At 38.3% G+C, this 23,568-nt stretch overlaps 1 long non-coding RNA gene and 1 pseudogene across 1 annotated transcript; one reads left to right on the top strand and one right to left on the bottom strand.

The window, feature by feature from the left end:
• Positions 1 to 2,755: 2,755 nt before the first annotated feature.
• LOC130716593 (uncharacterized) lies at positions 2,756 to 11,824 on the bottom strand. Its single transcript, XR_009012089.1, has 3 exons — positions 11,438 to 11,824; positions 11,177 to 11,329; positions 2,756 to 3,020 (listed from the first exon to the last, which is right to left on the bottom strand). It is a non-coding gene; the product is annotated as an uncharacterized LOC130716593 (long non-coding RNA).
• An 883-nt stretch (positions 11,825 to 12,707) lies between these two features.
• Positions 12,708 to 19,956, top strand: LOC130719504 (general transcription and DNA repair factor IIH subunit TFB1-1-like; annotated as a pseudogene).
• The last annotated feature ends 3,612 nt before the right edge of the window (positions 19,957 to 23,568 follow it).

The following is a 23,568-nucleotide window of genomic DNA, read 5'->3' as shown; positions in this document are numbered from 1 at the left end:
GATCTGAGAGCTAAAATGTCTTAAGTTTCTTCGTCTTCTTGAAGGAGAACTTTCTGTCCATAATTTAAGGGCGCTCGCCCAACCCACAAGACATCATCCCCGAGATGGCGAGGGTAATATTACGAGATGGAAAGGTACACGAGAATCAAGAAGTGTCGTGTAAGTTGACTTGTGTTTGAGGATAGGCGTATAGGATTGGAAATGACAATGCATGTTTGACTTGAGGAAGTGATTATAAGAGTGGTATTCGAGGCATTATGTTGTTATACGTGATTTGATGAGTAAGTAATGAGGATAAAGAAAATTGTGATGGTGATCTTGGAGAATCTTAGATTTGTTGCTTATTGGATGGAATTTTAGAGAAATGGTTGTGGTAAATAATAGAAGAATTCTATTGCGAGATGATGTGTTACTTGCTTTACTGAAAAGCTTTGTATGCGTGTTATTGTTAAAAGCCTCAATGAGTATCCTAAGATTATGTTGTTGTGATAATGAAGTGTTATCAGGATTAGTAAGTAGGTTCTGACGAGAGGTCTAAACTATTATTGTTGTTGAGGATCGAAGCTTTCTCGGGTTAGATTACTTGGGGTTAATAGGGATCTTTGATTTTAGAGGTTTTGAAACAAATGAACAAATACGACTTTGATTTTATAAATAAATGTCATAATGAATTAACTCAAGGTAGAACACTTTGAATGATAAGGAGAACCCTTTTGAAAGAAATCTAGGATGTGAAAATGAGTTTGAAAACGGAAATAACCGACGATCCGGATTTGAGTCATGAGAACTTGAGTTGCGGACATCAAGAGAATGTGTCATGGTGACGAGAGAAGTCACTGGGGTGAAGGTGGCACTCCTGGCTTGTTTAGCATTTTGTTCGGACATCAAGAGGATGAGCCGTTGTGACTAGATAAGTCACTAAGTGCAGATGACACTTCTTGCTCGTTGAAGCATTTGGTCGGTGGACTGGAATTTCCCCTAGGGCAAACTGAAATTCTGGTTCTCGCAGGACAAATGTCAAACGCAATGTTCAGAACAAAGCGTATAACATGCAAGAGTTAAGCCACCAAGATCAACACAGTAAAAAGTAAAAACAATAACAAAGAACGCAAAAAATCGGTAACCCAGTTCGATGCAACGTCACCTACATGTGGGGGGCTTCTACCTAAGAAAGAAAATCCATTATTAGTAGTATTGATACACCCGGTCTTAGTTGAACAAACCTTGTTCAATGTCTTCCTACCTAATGCCACAATGATTGAACCATTACAATAACAATATGAGATTGAAAATATTACAACTCAGCTAAAACAGACAAGTGCTATGCCATATGATGATCAATGGTGACAGTAGAGTTGTGTACAAATAACACAACAAGGAAACACAAACACAGCCTTACAAATACAATGATATTATGATTAACGCACACACTGAGCAGCTAAGGTTGAGCCTTAATAAATAGTTGTTCTTCTGCAACTTTGATCTTCAATGGGCTTGAACCAAACCAGAGTCCATAACCTTAAATATGGAACAAATCTTGTTGTCAAAGATTCGATCTTAAACATATTTTCTCCACAAACTAAAATCAGCAACAAAACTCTCTTCAGAAGATTTGTTCACAAAATAAAACAATCACCCTAGACAAAATCTGGAACAAATCTTTTAAACAAGTAACAAATCATATCAAATAAGATTTGGACACAAAAGGATATAATCTTCTATAATTTAAACCAAATCAAATCTTCTCCAGCAGATTTGACTACACTTGATATATTTCCATATATACACGCGGAAGTTTCGTCAACAATCATAGCTTGTTGATCACGTCAATCAATCCAAAGCTTCTAGAAAACACGTGCAACACACAGTAGTTACGCAGGGACATATGTTGCACACAGATGCTCCACCATCATGTCCCACATCTTGACAGACAAAACATCTTAGCTAAAATATAGACAACTACGAACATAGGAACAACAATCTCCCCCTTTGTCAAATTTAAGCTAATACAACATATAACCACATCAACCACATATGAGATTGCACAGGCCACAAAATTCCTTTGGATTAAGAACACTGACAGAAAAAAGTTGCTAAAGCATCTTGTCGCACAACTGGACATAACATGTTGTTTTAGCAAAATGCAGCCAATCAACAACCAAAGAACAACACAAACGATAGAGACAATGAACTTTAGCTAGACACGTATCCTTGTGGGGACGAATCATTGTTTGGCTAACCATATTGCAGTCATGCATACATTGTGATGAAGTGCCAGGCAGAGTACTTCTGGTATAGCGGGAAATGACGGTCAACCAAGAAGAGTTGTATCGTTCTTGCATATGTCCGGCATAGCAAGCAGAAATGGCTAAATCCTGAGGATTAGGACCCTCTTGACTATGGCCAAAGGGGTAAGCGACACCCGAATAGAAATGATGAAACACGAGGCCCATGTTAGAACCGTCTCGAGGTGCCTAGCCTTTAAGTGGCAATACCGTTGGTTTGTCCCGTCACTAGGAAGAGTGACGTTATCTAGAGTTTATGTGCATGCATTACATTGCACACCATGGATCTAACTATATTTGGTGATGTGTTGAAGATATAATTGTTAGTTATGAATTGGTAATGTAACGCCCAAATTTCTCAACTGAGGAATCACATTAAGTAACCTAACAAAGTCTAAGGATTATTCTGCAATCCCTAAAATTCAAGGGTATTTTTTTTTTTAAATGACTAAATACCATAGGGTTGGAAACACATCATAACTTTATTTAAGTAACCTGTTTCCCGATATACAGTAATAATAGTTTACAATACCATAAGTAAGGTTCAAAATAAACATGCACACTTTAACAGTGGCGGAAGCAAGGCTTTAATAACAGAGTTCTTATATAGAAAAGGAGACTCAAACATAGTCAACAATAAGAGAAATAAAGCTGCTTCTTACACCTCTACTCCACCGCCTACAACCCCGATCTCCAACTCGAGCAGCTAAGCTTCGGCGGAAGGATCTCCATCGCCTAATAGCGTTAAGCGCCCAAACAACAAGTAGCAAATAGAAAGGGTTAACTCCATGTCATTACCACATATGAAAGAGAAAACATGTTATTCGAACTTAATCATATAACGTGATAATTAAACTAACAGCATATATCAAGTTAAATGACGATTCATTGAACAATATAGCATCAAATCAAACATCTGTACCATCGAATGTTAGTGTCCTATAAAGCGACTATATGCTTCTACCAAAATGGATCGATCAATATCGTCTCCCAAGACGGGACAATCACGCGGGACCACACTCACCTCATCGCCACTTAGCGCCACTACGGACGGGACAATCGCGTGGGATCACACCCACCTCATCGTCACTTTAGAACATCTCGAAAGATCGCGGGACCACACCCACCTCATTGCCACTTTATAACGCCTCGAAAGACGAGACAATCATGCGGGACCACACCCACCTCATTGCCACTTAAGGACCAAAGCCTATATGCCAAGTCAGTCAACAACAATGCCCAACAAATGATCAATTCAGAGTAACCACATGTTATTCCTATTATCAACAAACATAAATCAACTCAATTGCATACCAACCCAGTAAACGGTCGAAGCCTCTCAGAAATTGGAGACACACGTCTCAATAAGTTCACTCGGCCGAAGCCTCCAGAAAACATTTTCCCAGTTCAGCATAATAATCATAATCCAATGCCAATCAATATAAGCATCTTCATCTCAAACGCAGGCGGTGCGATAAAAGCAGGTAAGACTCAAAGACGCTCTAAAACTGAGTTACCCTTACCTTCGTGAGTAGAAGTTGTGCATGGAAATTGTGAACCTAGAACAAGGAAACATAATCGTCAACACAAGCCCCACTAGAAACAACATTATCTAATAACACTAATCGAAACCGGAAAGAAAACTTTTAAAGCTTCAGAGTTCCTATTTAGGCACGAATTGACAACATAATTTCATTTGCTAAAACGCGCATAACTTAAGCTACAGAACTCGGAATGACACGAAACCAACGCCAAAATTTCTACAATCGAAAGAGCTACGCTATAGCTCAGGTCATAGAGACCCAAAAATTATTTTTGGACAAGGTACCATAACACTAAGTTTCGGCCACTTCTCAAAATAGGGTTTCCCAAACTTTTTCTTCGATCTAAATTATTTCCTAGGTATTCTTAGGCGATATCTAGGCCAGGGAAACTCTCAGAAAAATTATCGGATCGAAAACTAGAACAGGGGTATTTTGATCAAGATTTTTAGCTCGGAAACTCAAAATCGGAATTTCGAAAAATAAATTGGATGAGGTCGATACCCACGACGTTTATGACAACTAATCCTACCGACGCTAAGCTCAGTCGAGAGTTTTTGATTCAAAAAGCGGAACCTCAGCATAAAAATGGGTATTTGAGCAGAATTGAAGTTCTGCGGCGATTCGACGATATTCGGCGAAATGTAATCCGCTAAACATGTTCTTGGGCATGCAGGGAATAAGTTTAGACAGAGAAATCATGTTATTTGGACAGTTTTACAAAAAGCTCAAAACTTTGAGCACAAAAAGACATAGAGAAAAGCGATAGAATTTACGATCAGAGGTAAGGAAAAGCATCAGTACCTCGAGGCCTACGCGTAGCAACAAACAGAGCGACGATCAGACAAGAATCGGCGAAAAGCTCTCCTCCCTTTCTCTCCTTGAAGCTCGGGTGTTTGGTGGGTGAATGGTGAGGATTTTTGAGTTTTTTTCTCTTATTTATAGGAGATGGAAAACGCGGGAAAATGAAAATTTCGCGATTCCAATTTTTCCTGTGCATTCCTCTGTGAATTATAAGATAGAATTCGGCGCCAGAATACCAGAACTCGAAACAGGTTTCTCAGAATTTAAGCAAACGACTCACTAACGGTGTTAATCGATTTAACTCGAAAAGTTACTTTTTGCAGTTGATGTCGGATGAGAAAACTTCCTTCTGAAGAAAGATTGGAAACATCGAAAGAAATGGGTGTACGCGTGTGGAATCTTCGTTTGAAGCTCCGAATAGAAAAAGTTTTCATCAACAGTTTACTTTAAGGTTCTTGAGCTATCAGGGATTCAGTTTCGGCAAACTTCCGAGGATTGAAATCGATCGTTCGTACATTCTAGGGTTTCGTGTCGAAACACTCGTCATGGAAAAGAATAAGAGAAATTCTTATATTCCTCTAATTATTTTTGAATTCGTTTCTACAGTGCTTTAAGAGCAAATTAGCCATTTACTAACGTTTTAACCCTAAGGCGGAAGTGAATGAAACTCGTGCTATAACCTATAGTGACTATAGAACTATTCTTAACCATTTCCTGAACTTTCTTCTTCATAACGCTAATCCAAACATTAAACACAAGTCAAGTACCCCTCACGCTTACACAGAATCCTATGCGTGAGTTGGAAATTAATTATTTATTTAATTCTAAAATCCTGGGTCTTACAGGGAAGGTTCTGGTGCATTTCTTTTCTGCGATTCTTCAGTGTGGAAGTCGTAGGGAGTATATCAGATCTATAAAGTCATTGCATAATGGATTCCTTGGTGAATCTAATTCTATTTTGTTATATTTTACATTTTATATATTATGGGAATCCTTAGTTACCTTCGGGTACTTGCCTTGGTCAAGGCTGTACGTGTAATTATTTATTTTGGGGAGTATGCATGACATGTTTTAGAAATTCTTTGAAGTTTCAAAAAAATATACCAGCATTTATGAACCCTTTATGAAAATCATTTCATATTTACTTGAGTAGGCTACTACCGTGACCCTTGAAAAGTGGGGGCGCTACACAATCATCCGTAACAAAATCACCTTGGTATGCTATCATGAAGGGCACCAGATCGAGAACCTGTGAGGCTATGACATCGTTTTAGGGTGAACACGCCTGAACCGCAAAACCACCAGTATTGACCGGTTATCCGGTTTTTGACCGGTTTATACGATTTTTGACTGGTTTTTCAGACTATTTTAGACCGGTCAATGGTCTGATTTCCAGCCTAGCCGGTCCGAGTTTAATAACCATGATATAAATTGTTTTCCCGCACGCTACTATCAAATAGAGAGCAGTTCTAGTCTCTCACGCTTCTCCTGTGGAATCAAGAATAGTACACGAACCCCTCAACCATTTCAGGTGCACAATTACTTTTACACTATTGAATCACAACATGCCATAATCTATATCTATGTGATCTGTTTGGGTTATTTATTTTTAGCAATTGGTATCAGAGTTGCTGGAAAAGTGTTATAAATATAACTTCTTTTGAGATAGTTGGCTTACGATATGTTACAGGAGTCTATGTCATAGTCATGGAAATGAAGTCAAGTTGAACAAATTTAAAATATTAGTTTTGATATATGTTTTCATGACAACCAAAAGTAACATATTTGAGAATAAATTTGCTTCATTTAATTTGAAGAATTAATCTTTTCAAAGCATTCATGAAAATACAAATCCCATCAGTTTTATCATGTCTATTTATCTAAGCCACATAATTTTTTTGTTTAATTTCTATCAATGTCCATTGCAATCATCTTTTCTACACGGAGTTTGTTGTTACATACCATAACAGAACATTAATGGAGGTGTCACATAAGAGAATTGAGATGGCATGATATTTACCACCTATAGCAACCGTTGTAAAGGAGGCACTAGAGAAATTTGGTTATGTAAGTACATATCCAAATGTATAGTAATGTTTTCCATTTTGCATTCACAATTCAAAAATAGTTGTCAGTTCCCCCTTAAAATCAACATCAACATCAAAGCCTGATTTTAAAGAAAAAAAATTATTGCATCGAAGCCTCAAGCAACTGGATGGCGTACCAAAAAATAGAGAAAGGCATTTAATTAACAAAGTAATACATCTAAAAACATTTAACATAAAAATAAAAAGTATTAAAATGACAGTTACATGCAACACTCATTTTAACATTATTTGTTAATTAAAATTCAGGCAGATCTTGACAAGTTGGGAGTAACATCATATCATTTAGTGGATTCCACAAGGATTTTGGAATGGAATGGAATGGGTGATCCAGGTTTAATGGTCACTCCATTCGGCTTAAATGGTTGTGGGCGCGTTAGAGTGTGATTAGGCCCAGATTCACATAGGCGCGACAACCAAGACTTATGGGTGAGCTGCTTCTAAATCTATCAATCAAATTAATCAGTCTTTATGTATCTACATTATGGTGCCCACTAGGGTGGGGAAGTTTCAAAATGTTCAATGGATGGACCAGTCCTCCCAGTCGTTGATATATTATATTTTAAGTTGGTGGTCTGGATTTTGCACCTTTTACTTTGGCAACAGGTCAAGTGGTTGTCACTAACATGATTTTTATATTTTGCTACGACACCCCCTCAATGACCCGTCTCTCTCATGTACTGTGTGCCTTGTTCTGTATTTTGTCTTATGTGTAGGTCCCAGGTCCCTAGACAAAAAAAATCACCATTTTTGAAGTGTAAGGTCTGAGTTTTAACTCGTCTGAGTTTTATCTGCAAACTTCTATTTTAACTCACCTATTTCGTCTAACTAGCATGGAAGAAGAAATGTGAGAAGGACTACACATGATCTGTTCAGGTTAGAAAGGGACTTCACACTGATAATATTGGGGAGGATCAAACAAAGATTAGCATAAAAAGGGTCTTCTTCTCCTCTTTCAAACACCAGCTACAGCTACTTGAACCTCACTTCTGAAACCATAAACAACTATGTTCATGGCAGCACCCTCAATTTCCAATCCATCTTCTCCTCCACCATTTCCCAATTCCATAGCTACCCTCTTCCTTCCTTCAATATTCAGACCATGGTCATTGTTATTAAGTCAAAGGGACCCAAGACAAAAGAAGAAGGGATTAATGTGAGGGACAAAGTTGTCATTGAAACAAGTCACATGACACATAACACTGGCACTCAAGAATTGAGAAGAAGCATTAGAGAAAAAATACCCAATTCCAAATTGAAGGATTACGTGTGTGCCTGAAGAGTATATTAGGCAAGGGTGAGAGAGTGAGAAGGGTGTGGAATATTGTGGAATCATCCCTCTTCTCTAATCTCAGTTTTCTTTCTACTCTGTTTTTTTTTTCCCTTACGCATACCATTCATAGGAATTACTAAATTCCTTCATTGTAAGAAGAATTTCACACAGAGAATTACAGATAAATATCTCTTACATTCTATATTGTTGTTGTTACTCATTAATTGCTTGGAATTTGTTCTTGTTGCTGTATTGTTCCTTACAACCACCTTCTCCCATGTTCGTCACTGGAAAGCCTCCATCCCCAAACAACCTGTTTCTTTTGCCCAAAACTTTGCAACAACCAGAACCACCACCGTATGCCCTGCAACTGCCTCTGACCATCGTTCACCACCGCACACCGCCATCGGAGTACGACCACGGAAGTTGGTTGTAAAAAACACCCAAGCATGAAACGCAGCTCCGCTCCAACACAAACACCGTACAAAAGACAACAACCGAGATTGCCTACAAGTTACGAAGATTCGCCAAGTTACAGACCAGGTTCTTCCCAGATGCGCCACAATGGAGAGCGAACAGTGGAGAGTACTCGGAAGTGAGGACTCGATTTAGGGTTATTGTTCTTGGGTCTTATTCCCTCAGTATGTATTGAGTGTATTGGGTTTGGTTTTGCATCTGGGGGCATTATTATTTTGGAAATTACAAAGCCCTTATTTGCAAATACAGGAAAAAGTACACCTAAACCCACAAACCTGGAAGAGCAAGTCAGAATGGCTGGTCCATCGGTGGACCAGTTTGTTACTTCCCCACCCTAGTGGGCACCCTACATTATAAAGCAGACGTGTGAAATATATTTGGATACTCAATTTTAGATCGTTTCCCTTTGTGTTGTCTGCTTGTTCTAGTTACTTTAAAAGACAATTTTGTTGTCTATCATACTCTACCTCACTCCAACAACAAACCTCACATGAACAACAATACTGCAATGGAGAATATACATGCTTTAGGTCAAAACAGCTCAAGTTGTGTTAAGAGGGAAGATCCTTCGAAAAGAATTGAAGGGTAGTCGTTTGGGTGGGCATAAAAATTCCCAAGAACATGTGACACTGAAGAAAGAACAGATTTTCAGCATGGTTAAAATTAATATGTTGAATTCTTATTCCTATTCTTCAAAGTTCAAACCCACCTCATACCGTAAAGTTTAATCTTAATATGTTGAATTCTACAAAGTTCATGGCCAATACTCAATTTCGGTTCATTCGCTCGATCATCATTATTAAATCCGCCAATGGATCAACCATAGCGAAGCTTGATTTGAGTCTAAGTTTAGGTAGTCAGAGGAGAAGTAAAATCAAAGAGGAGCTTAAGTTGTCAATTTTTCATCTTACAAAATTTTAGTAGAAAATGGAATTCAAGTCATTGTAACAAAGTAGAATTCATTGATTTGACTCTCAAGCTTTGAAATCGTACTTTAAAATTCATGAGTGTGAAATTCATGTTATTTTCACACTCATGAATTTTAAAGTAGATTTCAAAGCTTCAGAGTCAAATCAATGAATTCTACTTTGTCACAATAACTTGAATTCCATTTTCGAATTAAAATTTTCATCATTTGATGAAAACTTGCCAATCAAATCAAGTTCATCTTTAATTCTACTTCCGCTCTAACCACCTAAACATAGACTCAAATCAAGCTCGGTTGACGATCGAAGTGAATGTACCGAAATTGAGTACTGACCATGAATTTTGTGGAATTGTGGAAAATGTGAGAAGATGAAACTTTACGGTATGAAGTGGGAATAAGAATCCAGCATATTAGGATTAAAAGTAACCATGCTAAAAAATATGTTTTCTTTTCAGCGCCGCACGTTCTTTCTTGTGGGAATTTTGATGTCTACTCTATGTTTGGCCGCTACTAAACGATAACGCAAAACTTGCACACGAATACTCTAAGAGGATCTTCCCTCTTAACACGACTTGAGCTATTTTTAGCTAAAGCTCGTTCACCATTGGAGTATTGTTGTTCAAGTTATCCCTCCAATGGTTCAACACTTTTTTTTAGGTAACTATGGTTCCACACTTAACTCATACATCAATAACACTAATAAGTAATAACAATGGTTCCATATATAGCACTAAACATCATGCCATATTTTTCTTTGACTTATGTTCGTGGGCTTTACCTCATTGTGATCTATTTGACTAGTACCATTACTAATTTACTAAAACATTACAAATTATATATAATATTGGGAAAATATATTAAAATTATCAATCTCAAACATATTGGTGTTATATATATACACTCTTATGATCATTGGAAAATACTAGGTCCATAAATAAATTGTTCATAATAAAAACAAGTTATAATACACTGCTGCGAAGGAACTGTGACGAAGGAACACTCAACAGTGTGATTTAACTTGTTTTGATTCACACTGTTGCGAAGCGCTATAACGCGCCAAACAATCAGCCGACCCATTAGCTTCACGGAAAATGTGACGAAGCCTAATATTCAACTAAAGCTATCTTAAACAAAATAAGTAACTACTAACCTAATTCATAGAGTTCAAAAAAAAACCTAATTCAAAACTGAATAAAAGATAAAATAAATATTCACCCACAGATCAAACCTGAATCACATTACGCAATCTTCGTGTATATTGGCCTCCATACAATTATTTTAATGCTGAATGTTTTATGAATTTTTTTAAGATATTATCACATATTAACGTTAAAGCATATTTCTGATTTTAAAAAAGAGAATTAAAGAATTTGAAGATATTTTTTCTATTTGTAAATATTTAATAACAAAGAAATTTTATTTATCTGATTCTGATGGAATCTGCATACATCTTACTCAGATACCAAGGAACACTTTTAACTGATAAAATCATAAACTGTCATAGAATATCATCTCAATAACCTCCATAAACCAGCGATGGTTTACTCTCCCTCCAGGCTGCACATGCTTTCCATTCTGGGTTATTAATTAATATGTAAAGGAAGGCATATCTTTTGAGAATTTTATATTACTACAGGTTGAACCAATTTTTTAAAACATTCTTTCTAATTTTACACAAAAATCAAGAACTATACTAAAATCATCCAATGAAATCAAACAATAATATCAAATCATATAAAAACATAAAACTAACAAAATCATACCTTAAAAGATGCATCAACACTCATCCTGTTGTATTCTTTGAAGCAGCATCAGAAGCTTTCTTTAGACGAAACGGACCTTGTCATTGTCTCTGGACATTTCAATAAAGCATGCACCCCCCATGTTAGCACAAAACATCACGTTCCATACCACCTCTTCAAGAGATTTTTGGAAACCATGTCAAGATCTATTTTGATTAGTTATTGATGTTGGGGATAAGAGTGAAACTAACAAAATCAAATGTCAAATGAGATAAACGGTACCTTAAAAGATGCATCAACACTCATCATGTTGTATTCTTTGAAGCAGCATCAGAAGCTTTCTTTGAATAAAGCACCCTCCATGTTAGCACAAATAATCACATTCCATAGCACCTCTTCAAGAGATTTTTGGAAACCATGTCAAGATCTATTTTGATTAGTTTGTTGTTGGGGATAAGAGTGAAACGCAGTTGTGAGGCACTGCTTTATTGAAGGAAAGGTGTTTAGAAGAGTTATTTTGTTTAGTTTGAAGAAGGTGTTGGCTGTGATGTAGTGATGTTGGACGGTGAAGTTTGCTTTGGAGGAAAAGAAAAGGGTAGATGGATGAATAGAGAAGTGGAGTTGTGGGTTGTGCCGTCAAGGTGGATGAAGAGATAGTTGGTGGTTAGGAGGTGATGGAGGCTTAATTCCCTTTTACCACAAATACTCCTCTATTTATAATTATTCTCTTAGGGTAGTTGTTAAAAATATTTGAATTTTTTGTAAGAGATTTGATAAAGATTTAGAGTTTTGTGTCTTCAATTTGCTTGTTTCCTAATCTTAAATAATATCTTTCTGGATTTAGTTTACAACTTTCCTAATTTTTAGTTGATACTAAACCTCTAAAATATTCCTTGAAATTATTCTCTAATTATCTTCTAGAGCTTTCTTTTAGAATTTTAAATTTATTTTCTATTGTTTATTTTTTACTGTTATTCAATTTTAGTATTTTTTAATTATTCTATTCTTTTCCAATTTTCACTTTTATTATTGCACTAATTGCCTATTATCTGTATACGGCTAAATTTAAAATACGATATCATGGTGGGAATTTGATATTTTAAATTTTTTTTTTTAAAGTAAACTGCAATTCTATTAAATGTCAATTGGCTCCAGAAGAGTTACATCGGAAATAACGAAAGGAAGAGCGGCATCAGGAACCTCTTCAACCCATACAAAACCAGCATAGGTTGCAGCGTTCCTAGCCAAAAAGTCAGCAACAGTGTTACCCGTACGTCTAACAAAACTAAGATTAAGATAATCAAAAGCAGAAACAAATAAACGACAATCTGAAATAATAGAACTAAGATATGATCTGCCGGCCTCCTTCGCTCTCCAAGCCTTGAAAAGTTGTAGACAATCAGTTTCCAGTAAGATCCAGCGAAATCCTAAATCAATAGCCAATTGCATAGTCCACCTCATGCTCACGGCCTCCGCCAGCAAGGGAGAAATAATAGAGAGAGGATAGGAGCAAGCTGCTGCCATAACTTCTCCCTCGCTATTCCTCGCCACCATGCCCATTCTAGCTGGACCATCAACAAGGAAAGATGCATCAAAATTGCATTTTATAATACCTGGACCAGGTCTCCTCCAACGCACAGGGAAAGCCACTGCTGGTGCACTAGCTTGGTCTCGAACCTGGACCTCCTCCATGAGATCACGCGCACGTCCAAGGACAGCTTCCGTGATCACCTCTCGCTGCTGAAAGCATTTCTGATTTCGTGCTTTCCAAAGAGCGTAGACAATCGATATTTTAAATTGAGATACGAATCATTAGATATTATTTAAATCATTTAAAAATAAAGATAACTAGTATCTCGAATAGATATTTCATGTAATAAATGGACAAATATATATTTTTATAAAATTAAAATAAAGAATATAAGATAAATTTTTATTTTAAACTTGTATGAAGAAGCATTTGTTGGGAGAGACTTACCCACTTAGTGTGATCTCCTAGTCTCGAAGGATTAGTCTCATGGTTGTCATCCGTGGGATACCTTAGAAATAAAATTAAAAAAAAAATTGAAATCAATTAATTCTTTTGAGGTTCTCGCTCTCGCATACACGATTAGGATTTTCGATTTTGGGAAAGACTACAAGCGTAAAGTAATTTGACACTCAGGTTTAAGCTATTGCGAGAAGATAGTAAGTTGCTGAAACTTCATATGGAACTTGTGGGTACTAGTAAGCTTACATAATCTGAATTTTGGGCAACAAAGAAGAAAATGCTGGATAAAGATGAAAAACAACGGATTGGTTTAAGAAATTCTTTCATCTTTGACACAAAGCCAACTACTACTAGTGATGGTCAGATTAAATTTCAATTGACACCAGAGATAAAAGATCAGAATTTTGCCCTTAAACCAGCTGTTCATCAGGCTTTTCTCAATTTTGTTCCTAAAAATACTTTCAAGCTCAATACCTCCTCCACAGTACCAAAAATACTATTGCACCAGCTGCTGAGGATGATGAGGATATTGCTCTTTTTTTGAAAGATGATGAGATACTACACGATGAAGCCCGAAAGAAGGTTCGACGGGTTGATCCAACTTTAGACATGGAAGCAGACCACGGAGATGATTACACTCATCTTCCTTGTTAACAGAAACAGAGAAAAGGGAAAAACTGAATGACTTTGATTGATAATTGGTAAACAGTACATAGAGATGTTCTCCTTATATAGAGAAGAGAGTAGCTTACTAAGCAAGCTTTCTAGACTCAACTAAATCATAACTGACTCATAACAGAATGACAGCTCAGCAACTAACTAACTGACTACTCTAACAAACTGTTATCCAGCTGGCATACCAGCTGGCACAGCACATGCGATATTCATATATCACTATATATTCATATACACTTATACACCCCCTCAAACTGAAGTAGGTGACACTAGTTGTAACTTGTCAACTACATTCAGTTTGTCTCTCAATTCCAGAAACCTAGTAGGGAGAAGTGCCTTGGTAAGAATGTCAGCCCTCTGATGTTCAGCTGAGATGTGTTGCACTAAAAGACTCTTGTTCTGAACCTTCTCTCTCACAAAAAAAATGTCCATTTCCATGTGCTTTGTTCTCGTATGCAAAATAGGATTATGAGTCAGAAGAACTGTACTCATGTTATCACAAAGAACAGTGGGAGTAGTGAAAGATATCTTCAGCTCTGTCAAGAGAGATTGAACCCACAAGAGTTCTGCAGTAGTGTTAGCCAAGCTACGGTACTCTGCCTCTGTGCTGGACCTAGCTACTAAGGTTTGTTTCTTAGCCACCCAAGAGATAAGGTTAGGACCTAGAAAGACACAAGAACCCGAGGTAGACCTTCTGTCATCAGGGTCAGAACCCCAATCAACATCACAATATGCTACCAAAGGTAAAGGCTGCTGCAGAGAACATGACTGAAGCAAGAGACCATGAGTCATAGTGCCTTTGAGATACCTTAAGATCCTTTTTACTGCCTTCCAATGTTCTTCATGAGGTTCAGCTAAGAACTGACAAACCTTATTTACTGCATAAGAAATCTCAGGTCTGGTTATGGTTGCATATTGGAGAGCTCCCACGACACTTCTGTAGAGAGTAGGATCAGTAAGCACAGTGCCTCCATGCTTGGAAAGCTTGGCACCACCTTGCATAGGTGTGGAGATACCAACAGCATCTGACATGTTTGCTTTAACCAAGAGATCAGCAATGTATTTAGTCTGATTTAGAAGAAGTTTACCTCCAGGAAGATGTGTCACTTGCACACCTAGAAAATAGTCCAGCTGACCCAATTGCTTGAGAGCAAAGGCTGAGTGTAACTTGTCCACAAGAGTTTGAATGAGAGTGGCTGAAGCACCTGTGATGATTATATCATCAACATAGATCAACATATAAATGCACCCTTGTGTGGAGTAATAAGTGAACAAGGAAGGGTCACACTTGCTGGCCTGGAAACCAAATTGAATTAGAGCATCTTTAAGCCTATGGAACCAAGCCCTTGGGGCTTGCTTAAGGCCATAGAGAGCCTTTTGGAGTTTGCACACCATTGTCTTGTCTTCTCTCTCAAAACCTGGAGGTTGTGACATATAAACCTCCTCCTCTAGAACTCCATTGAGAAAAGCATTGTTAACATCAAGTTGTTGGATGGCCCAACCCCTGGAAATGGCTAAGGACAGAATCAACCTCACTGTGATAGGCTTCACCACTGGAGAAAATGTCTCTGAATAGTCAAAACCTTGTACTTGACTATACCCTTTTGCCACAAGTCTAGCTTTGTACTTGTTCAAAGTACCATCAGGATTTTCTTTAACTCGAAAAATCCATTTACACCCCACTGGCTTCCTTCCAGGAGGGAGAGGAACTAGGGTCCAGGTCGCATTATGCATGAGAGCATTATACTCATCTTTCATGGCTTGCAGCCAATTAGCATCTTTAAGAGCTTGTTTGACTGTTGTTGGTTCAACATGTGCAAGAAGAAGAGTTGGATGAAGTCTTGGCTTGACAATACCTGACTTGGCCCTGGTAGTCATGGCATGAGTGTTAAGAGGAGCAATAGAGGCAGCTGCAGGGAGGGGAGGTACTGAAGTTGTGTTGTCATCTGAGTTGTCTGCTGCAGATGAACCTGAAACAGCTGCAGTGGCAGGTGGTGCTGATTCTGATGTGAAACTTGAGGCCTCAGCAGTAGCACCTGAGGCAGAAGCAAGGGGCATTGAGTTGCCTATGTCAGCCTGAGCATCCACCAATGGACTAGGAACCTGTGAAGCATGTTCTGATGAAGATGAGGTCTGAGCAGCCTGGGGTGGTGAAGAAGCTGACTGAGAAGAAGCTAAAGAAGAACTAATCAAGGGAATTTTGCAAGAAACACTAGGACTGAAATCAGTAGAGGTAGAAGAGGAATCAGTAGGAAAAAGTTCAGCATAGGGAAACCTGTGCTCATGGAACAAAACATCCTTAGAAATATAAATCCTACCACTTTGATCTAGACACTTGTACCCTCTATGATTTGAAGAATATCCTAGAAACACACAGACCTTGGAGTGAAGTGACAATTTATTGGAATTGTAGGGTTTGAGAAAGGGAAAGCAAGCAGACCCAAATATTTTAAGACTCTTGTAATCAGGAAGCTTACCATACAGCTTTGAGTAAGGACTTTGACCTTGTAAGGTAGTAGTAGGCATCCTATTTATGAGATATGTGGCAGTAAGGAAAGCATGATCCCAAAAATGTAAAGGAATAGAAGCATGTGAAAGTAATGTAAGACCTGTTTCTACTATGTGTCTATGTTTCCTTTCCACACTCCCATTTTGGTGATGTGTGTGAGGACAAGTAATCCTATGTATGATCCCTAGAGAGGTGAAGTGTGAAGTAAGAGGTCTAAATTCCCCTCCTCCATCTGTTTGCACACTCTTGATCTTATGACTAAATTGCAATTCAACCATGGTCTGAAAATTAAGAAAAGTGGAATAAGTATCTGATTTTTTCTTAAGGGGAAAAATCCAAGTAAACTTGGTGAAAGCATCTACACAAGTGAGAAAGTAAAGAAATCCACAAGAGGATTCAATGGCTGCAGGACCCCACAAATCAGCAAAAACTAATTCAAAAGGTGTTGTATAAACAGTAGTGGAAATAGAAGAGGGAAGTCTATGAGACTTGCCCAAACAACAAGCTTGACAAAATGAAAACACACTTTTATTCACTGGCACAGGAACATTACACAAAACAAGAGCTTGTTTTAGAACATCATGATGTGGATGGCCTAACCTATAGTGCCACAAATCATAAAGGGGACTACTACTACTACCATTACATTGATCATTTACTAAAGAAGTAGACTTAGCAGACATAGTGCTAGACTTATCAACAACTGAAGATGGCAAACTTGGAGCAGAAACTGCTGCTTTATTGGACTTGAACTGGGACTGAGAAGCAAGATCAGTCGGAGACACTTGAAACACAGAAGCTGGAACACCTTGGACTGATGAAGAACTAGAGAAAGCTGAAGTGAATGGACTGTCAAAGTAGTATAGACCATCCTCTCCAACTCTTCCAGTGAGAAGAAGCTCAAATGTGTCCTGATTTCGAACACAACAATAGGTTGAGTGAAAGGTAAAAAACACATTGTTGTCTCTTGCAAATCTACTTACACTAACAAGGATTTTAGTAATAGAGGGAACTAGAAGCAATTGTTTCAGCACTAACATAGCCTTAGAATTGAAAAGAGAGGGAATAGAGGCAGAACCTATGGACTGGATTGGCATGCCCTGACCATTCCCCATCAGAACTTGCTGTGTAGTTGAAGCAGGAACATGATCCACAAAGATGGAGGGATTGTTGGTGACATGGTGTGTGGCCCCTGAATCAGGACACCAAGACACAAGAGGATTGTGTTGAGGAGCAGCAGTGGTGAGCATGGCTTGAGGAGTGGCCTGTGGAGCCTGTGGCTGAGAGGAAGGCCGTGGTGTGAAGCCAGGAAATGAATTAGACATTGCTGCTGTTGGATTCCAGGGTGAAGGAAACTGAGGCATAGTAGGAGCTTGAGGAGTCCAAGCATATGGAGACATTGCTGGTGCAGTTGAAGGCCATTGAGGCCACTGATTGAGACCTGGTGCTCCAATCATAGCAGGAAAATAAGGACTGGCCCCAAAATTAGGTGTGTTGAACCCTAAATTAGCAAAGGGAGCAAAACCCCCAAATTGAGAGGCGGCAAACCCTAAATTCACTGGATTTGGATTCATCCCAGTAGGAGCAGCATTAGGTGTGGAAGATGGTGCACCAGCAGGCCTGGACCAACAAGCAGAGGTCTCATGACCCCATTTGTTGCAGTATTGACACTGAACATTGCGTCCTCGACGACCACGTCCCCTTCCATAGCCACTGCGACCTTCGTTGTCCTCGCGAGAGTCCTCGCGATCGCGAGATGCAGAATTGGAATCAGAGGTCGCGGATGATGACGAAGCATTGGGAACAGATGGCGACGGTGATGGAAGCCACTGCGGTGGCTGTTGCACCGGATGAGGCTGTGACGCATGCAACCACGGCGTTTGAGACGACGCCGGTGGCGAAGGTTGTTGCGGTGCTTGCATCCACGGGGATGGCGTCGATGCTTGCAGCGAAGCCTGTGGCGGTGGTTGCGACACAGGTAGCCACATCGATTGAGGCGGCGGCGGCGCCGGAGCTTGCTGCGACGGAGGCACATGAGTGAGAAGTGCAGAAGCGGTGGAATCAGCAAGTTGCTTCTTCTTCATGCGTTCAAAACGTGCCTCGTGTGCAATCACCATAGCCTCAACTTCAGAGATAGTGAAAGACGTGGTGCGACTGTAAATCACAGTCATGAGAGCACTATATTCATCTGGTAAACCATCAAAAATCGCCTCAAGATGATCACGGAAAGCTACAGGCTCACCAATCGTTGTGAGAGTGTTGACGATAGTCTTGATTCTCTGCAAGAATTCAGAAGCTGTCTTGGTTCCTTTGGTAATCGTCTTCAGTTCACTGCGCAATTGTGCAGATTGTGCGCGTGACTTTGCATTGCAAAAACTATGAATCTCTTCCCACACTTGCCAAGATTGCTCACACCGAAGCACATTTGGAAGAACAGAAGCAGATAAAGTCGAGAGAAGCCATGTGAAGAGGCTTGAATCTTGTTGTTCCCACTCTGTGAACGCTGGATTCACAGTTTCTGAGATGCGATCTTCATCAGTGAGAAATTTTGGTGGAATTTGAGGACTATTCACAAATTTCTGAAGATGATGAGCACGAATCACTCCTTCAACTTGTTGCTTCCAGGAGTAGAAATTTGTATCATCTAGTTTGATGCTGATCTTGTGATTCAGAGAACGTTCAGCAGAAGAAGAAGAAAGTAAAAGAGAGGAAGAAGATGAACTCTCCATGGATCTAAGCTCTTGATACCATGTTAACAGAAACAGAGAAAAGGGAAAAACTGAATGACTTTGATTGATAATTGGTAAACAGTACATAGAGATGTTCTCCTTATATAGAGAAGAGAGTAGCTTACTAAGCAAGCTTTCTAGGCTCAACTGAATCATAACTGACTCATAACAGAATGACAGCTCAGCAACTAACTAACTGACTACTCTAACAAACTGTTATCCAGCTGGCATACCAGCTGGCACAGCACATGCGATATTCATATATCACTATATATTCATATACACTTATATTCCTGATCACGGGATCTTCCGCGTAGGTAGCAAGGAAATACCTGAAGCTCAACATCCCTTGTATAGGAGAACATTGTTACAGGATCTTAACAGACAAGGTGCAGTTGTTCTCGAAGGAAAAACTTTAGATATTATGGAAACGGAACACATACATGAATCTGATGGGGTTAGAGAGGAGGTGAGACGAAACAGAATTTCTACGATGACCCAGATTGAGGATCTTCAGGCACAAGATGATCATCCTTTTGCACCACTCTGTATCAAGGATCCTCGTGACTACTTTGGATCCCAGCAAGCTAATACAGTAAAAACTTTGGATGCCCTAGCTGGAATGGAACAAACAGGATGTAGTTTGGGTTCTGATGAGGAAGCCTATGGCTCTTTAAGGGCATCCATATCTAAGATCAAAGCTAAAGGATTAAAGGATCCGCTACTTAGTCCTGAGATTGCTCTTAATGGATTGATGACCAAATATATTTCAAGCACCAAATCTCAACTTGGAAAAAATTCTGGTAGTGTAAACCTGCGTCGCATTGGAAAAGTAATTCAGGTGACTACAAACTCGAAGTCAATTTGTAGCAGACTAGTAGAGATAAAATGCACCTGAAGTATATTTTGACGGATTGAATGCAGTGATAAGCCATGATGAACAGTTATGAACATAGAAGCTGGACACCAGTTTCATCAATTTTCTTTGTAATCTCACAAGGTATGGATTTCTGTTACCTTTTTAGTGTTTTCAAATATTTGCCGTTGTGATTTTGTATGAGTATTGCGTTCGTGGGCAGATACCATGAATCACAAACCTAAATCAAGATTCAAATGCCATTGTGCACATATATCAAGAAAAGAAAAACGATGTGATTTATTGGATTGTATATTTTTCTTTAATGTCTATTTGCATCCTATAAGAGAAAGAAACAGAAACAAGTTGAGGGTGGTGAAACAAGTTTAATAGGCTCTATATATGATAATTAAGATGAGTGTGCTTTTTGTATGAGTGCTGCATATGTATTGATATTGATCATGGAACAAGTTGTCTTAAACATCTAAAGATCGTTTATAGTTTGAGAATTCTTTTCAAATTTTCAGTTCCCTGTCTTTTGCTCTCAACTAACTATATACCTGTCATCAAACTTCAAGAATGATGTAGAGAAGCAAAGACAGACACTTTACCCCAGCTTCCAGTTCTGCTATGCCACTCAAGAAGACCCTGCAAAAAAGGTAGATGCATCAATATACAAAGGCATAGCTTCACAATACTTAACATTGAAGGAACAAAGATGCTAAATAAATAGCTAGGCGCAAGAATTAACTACATGATAGGTTTCGCAGAATTTACGGTTAGAATGACCATAAAAGTTATGAATTTAACAATAGTAGGCTAATGATCAATGTTACTAATTAAATTCATAAAACAGGGTAGTTTGATTTGTGGTAACTCTAAGGAATAGTAGACTGATGACCATAAAACAGGCTAATGATCAATGTTACTAATTAAATTCTAAGGAATTTAACAATAGTAGGCTAATGAATTTAACAATAGTAGGCTAATAGTAGACTGTGAACTAGGATACTGATCTTTTGAGGCCCTAGTGTTTCTCTATATTGTGGTACTTTTTCAAAAACAGGGTAGTTTGATTTGTGGTAAGTGGTAACTCTAAGGAATGCTAGGAATTTTCTGTCTTGACGAGGTCTTTGTACCGAATCTGTGTATTATTTTGATGAGAAGGTTGTTCTCATGGCTTTCAAGCAGTCAATAAAACTCAGTTTGAAAAAAATTTAAACAATTTCTACTTATGTTTGAAAGCAAGTTACTTCATACTTGACAATTAAAAAAATAAATAAAGATCTAAATGACCTGGTCTAGAAGGAGGTCTTTGATAGCTGTAGAGTTCCAGGTAAAAGATGATAAATTGCTTTCCTAACAAGGGAGAACTTTCCATATTGCAAGTCTCCAAGCCAAAGCATGCTAGACGAAAGCGGAAGAGTCAGCTCAAGGTTTATGGTAACCGAGTTCAGCAAGCAAAACCAAAGAGTCTGATTTCATTACCAGCTTGCCTTTTTATAGGCACTTTAATTTTTTCACTTCATTCAAAGCTCAAACCATAAATCTAATTTGAGGGTGTAAAATGATGCATATTCAATAAATGACTGCTCAAGGTGGAATCCTTACTTGGACAAAGTTATGTAGACTATGTACAATGATTAAAAATCAAAATGATGGATTGAGATTTATCCCGTCTAGTATCAACAGAACCTGAGGAAATGTTGGTAGTGGCAGGCCAAGTTATGACACACTCAACTTGTACAGGAATTCAAGAGAATATAGTATCAAACTAACAAATACAATGAGAGAAAAAAAATTCTGCAATGAGACAGAAATGAAGGGGGTAAAAGATGAATGCATTAAAGAGGAAAGAAAAATAATACTCCATGTCAAATGAAATTATAGATGCATCAACGCACAAGTCAAATGGTTAGGAAAGCAAATAAAGAAGATTTACAATAAAGTTTGAAAAACTATACGGTGATCTATGAGAAGGAGAGGCAGGACTAATTTATTATAATTTGGAAAAGGGTCCACCATCCAGAAAACACAATCCTTTTGAAGAGCTTACATCCTCCAATGTCATAGTTATCAACTTCCATAATCTGCAAGCCCCATGAAATAGCAGGATGAGATGCCATTTAGTGGTAAATAGTAGACATGCATAAAGGTTTTACAAAAAATGAATATAGAACTCAAATATCAACTCACCTAGAACCAAAAACGCTTCTCTCACAGCAGCAAAGACTGCCTCCTCCTGCTTGGAAGCCATGGCCACTATAAAATGTAAAGGTCACTCATGGGAATTGCTATAACCTAGAAACCTGATATGGGCTACATATTAGATAGCCTTTAATTAAGAAGTGGAGTGAACAAAAGTACTTAACAAAGAAACTTGGTCAGATTTTTTTAAAAGAAACTTGCATAGTTCTATTTAGTGTATGTTTGGGAAACTTTCTCCGGTTAGTTCCGACTTCCGAAGCCAAAACCAACTTTTAAAACTCTTGGGTCTCAGAGTTGGTTCAGATAAAAGAAAAATTGATGCAAACATGCAATTAATTTTGTAACGTACCCATATGTTGTCTTAAAAGCCATCCAGTTTCCATACCTTATTCTTGTTTGTTATACTTACAAAATACAAAATAAAAGCCATATGTTTTATTCTATCCTATCATAACATGTCTCAACATGTTTTACAGAAGACCCTCCATTCTCAGCAGCAATGAATTTGCACAGTTAAGAGGTGTGCAACCATGAAAGGAACAATTTCCTTTCCTTGATATTAAAGTATATATGTTCTCTGCCACGGCATGTGTGTGATTAATCCAAAGACACTATAAGGCTTCTCGCTTTTAATGAATTAACAACCATACCCTTCTCGTTTCAACGGATCACACATCATTTTGATGATGTCCAAGGCCAAAAGAATGGAGAAGGAATAGGAAGGGAATAGGAAGGGAATTAGGGAATAATGCAAAAATCCCAAAATGGAAGAGCAATAAATCATGCTCGCTCGCCAACAGGTATACTATTACTACCATATCACCAACATACATAAAAAGCATAAACATGAGCAGATTATGTGCTAGGTGCATATTTAGAAACTCTTCTATAATTGATTTTAAAGTCAGAATCAATTCTGGGAAGTGAACAGCTCTAAACATCACTCTTAATAAGATGAGAAGCAAACTCTAGATCATCACAAAACCATGACACCAATGAACATTGATCAAATTATCAGCTACAACAAGCTCAACACTGTCTCAGATTCTGGAGCAATGTTCTCCATCTTGGTGTCAGTTCAATCTTCCTAACCCTCTCCACACATCAATAGGAAACCCTTGTTCATCATTTCATCATGCAAATGAGAAGCCTCTCTCATCCACGCACAACCCCTGAATAACTGCATCGAATGATTCTGATTATTGCTTTCAACAACCCACCTTCTCCTTGCAACTCGCCGCCGCTACCATTTCCGGTTCTGATTCAAAGTTCCCAGCGGCGGCGAAGCCGCGGATCGTGTAAATGTTCCACGGCGACACGCCATATCGGAGCTTCATTGGGTTTGGGATTTCGGCAACGATGATATACGAATTAATTATTTTAGGTTTCATTTTACTAACAATTATTTGTACAAATTATTTCTTATTTTTTCTATTTATTTTAACT

The sequence above is a fragment of the Lotus japonicus genome, chromosome 5 (genome assembly GCF_012489685.1).
Source record: "Lotus japonicus ecotype B-129 chromosome 5, LjGifu_v1.2".
Lineage (NCBI taxonomy): Eukaryota > Viridiplantae > Streptophyta > Magnoliopsida > Fabales > Fabaceae > Lotus > Lotus japonicus.
This window is presented reverse-complemented; position numbering and strand designations above follow the sequence as displayed.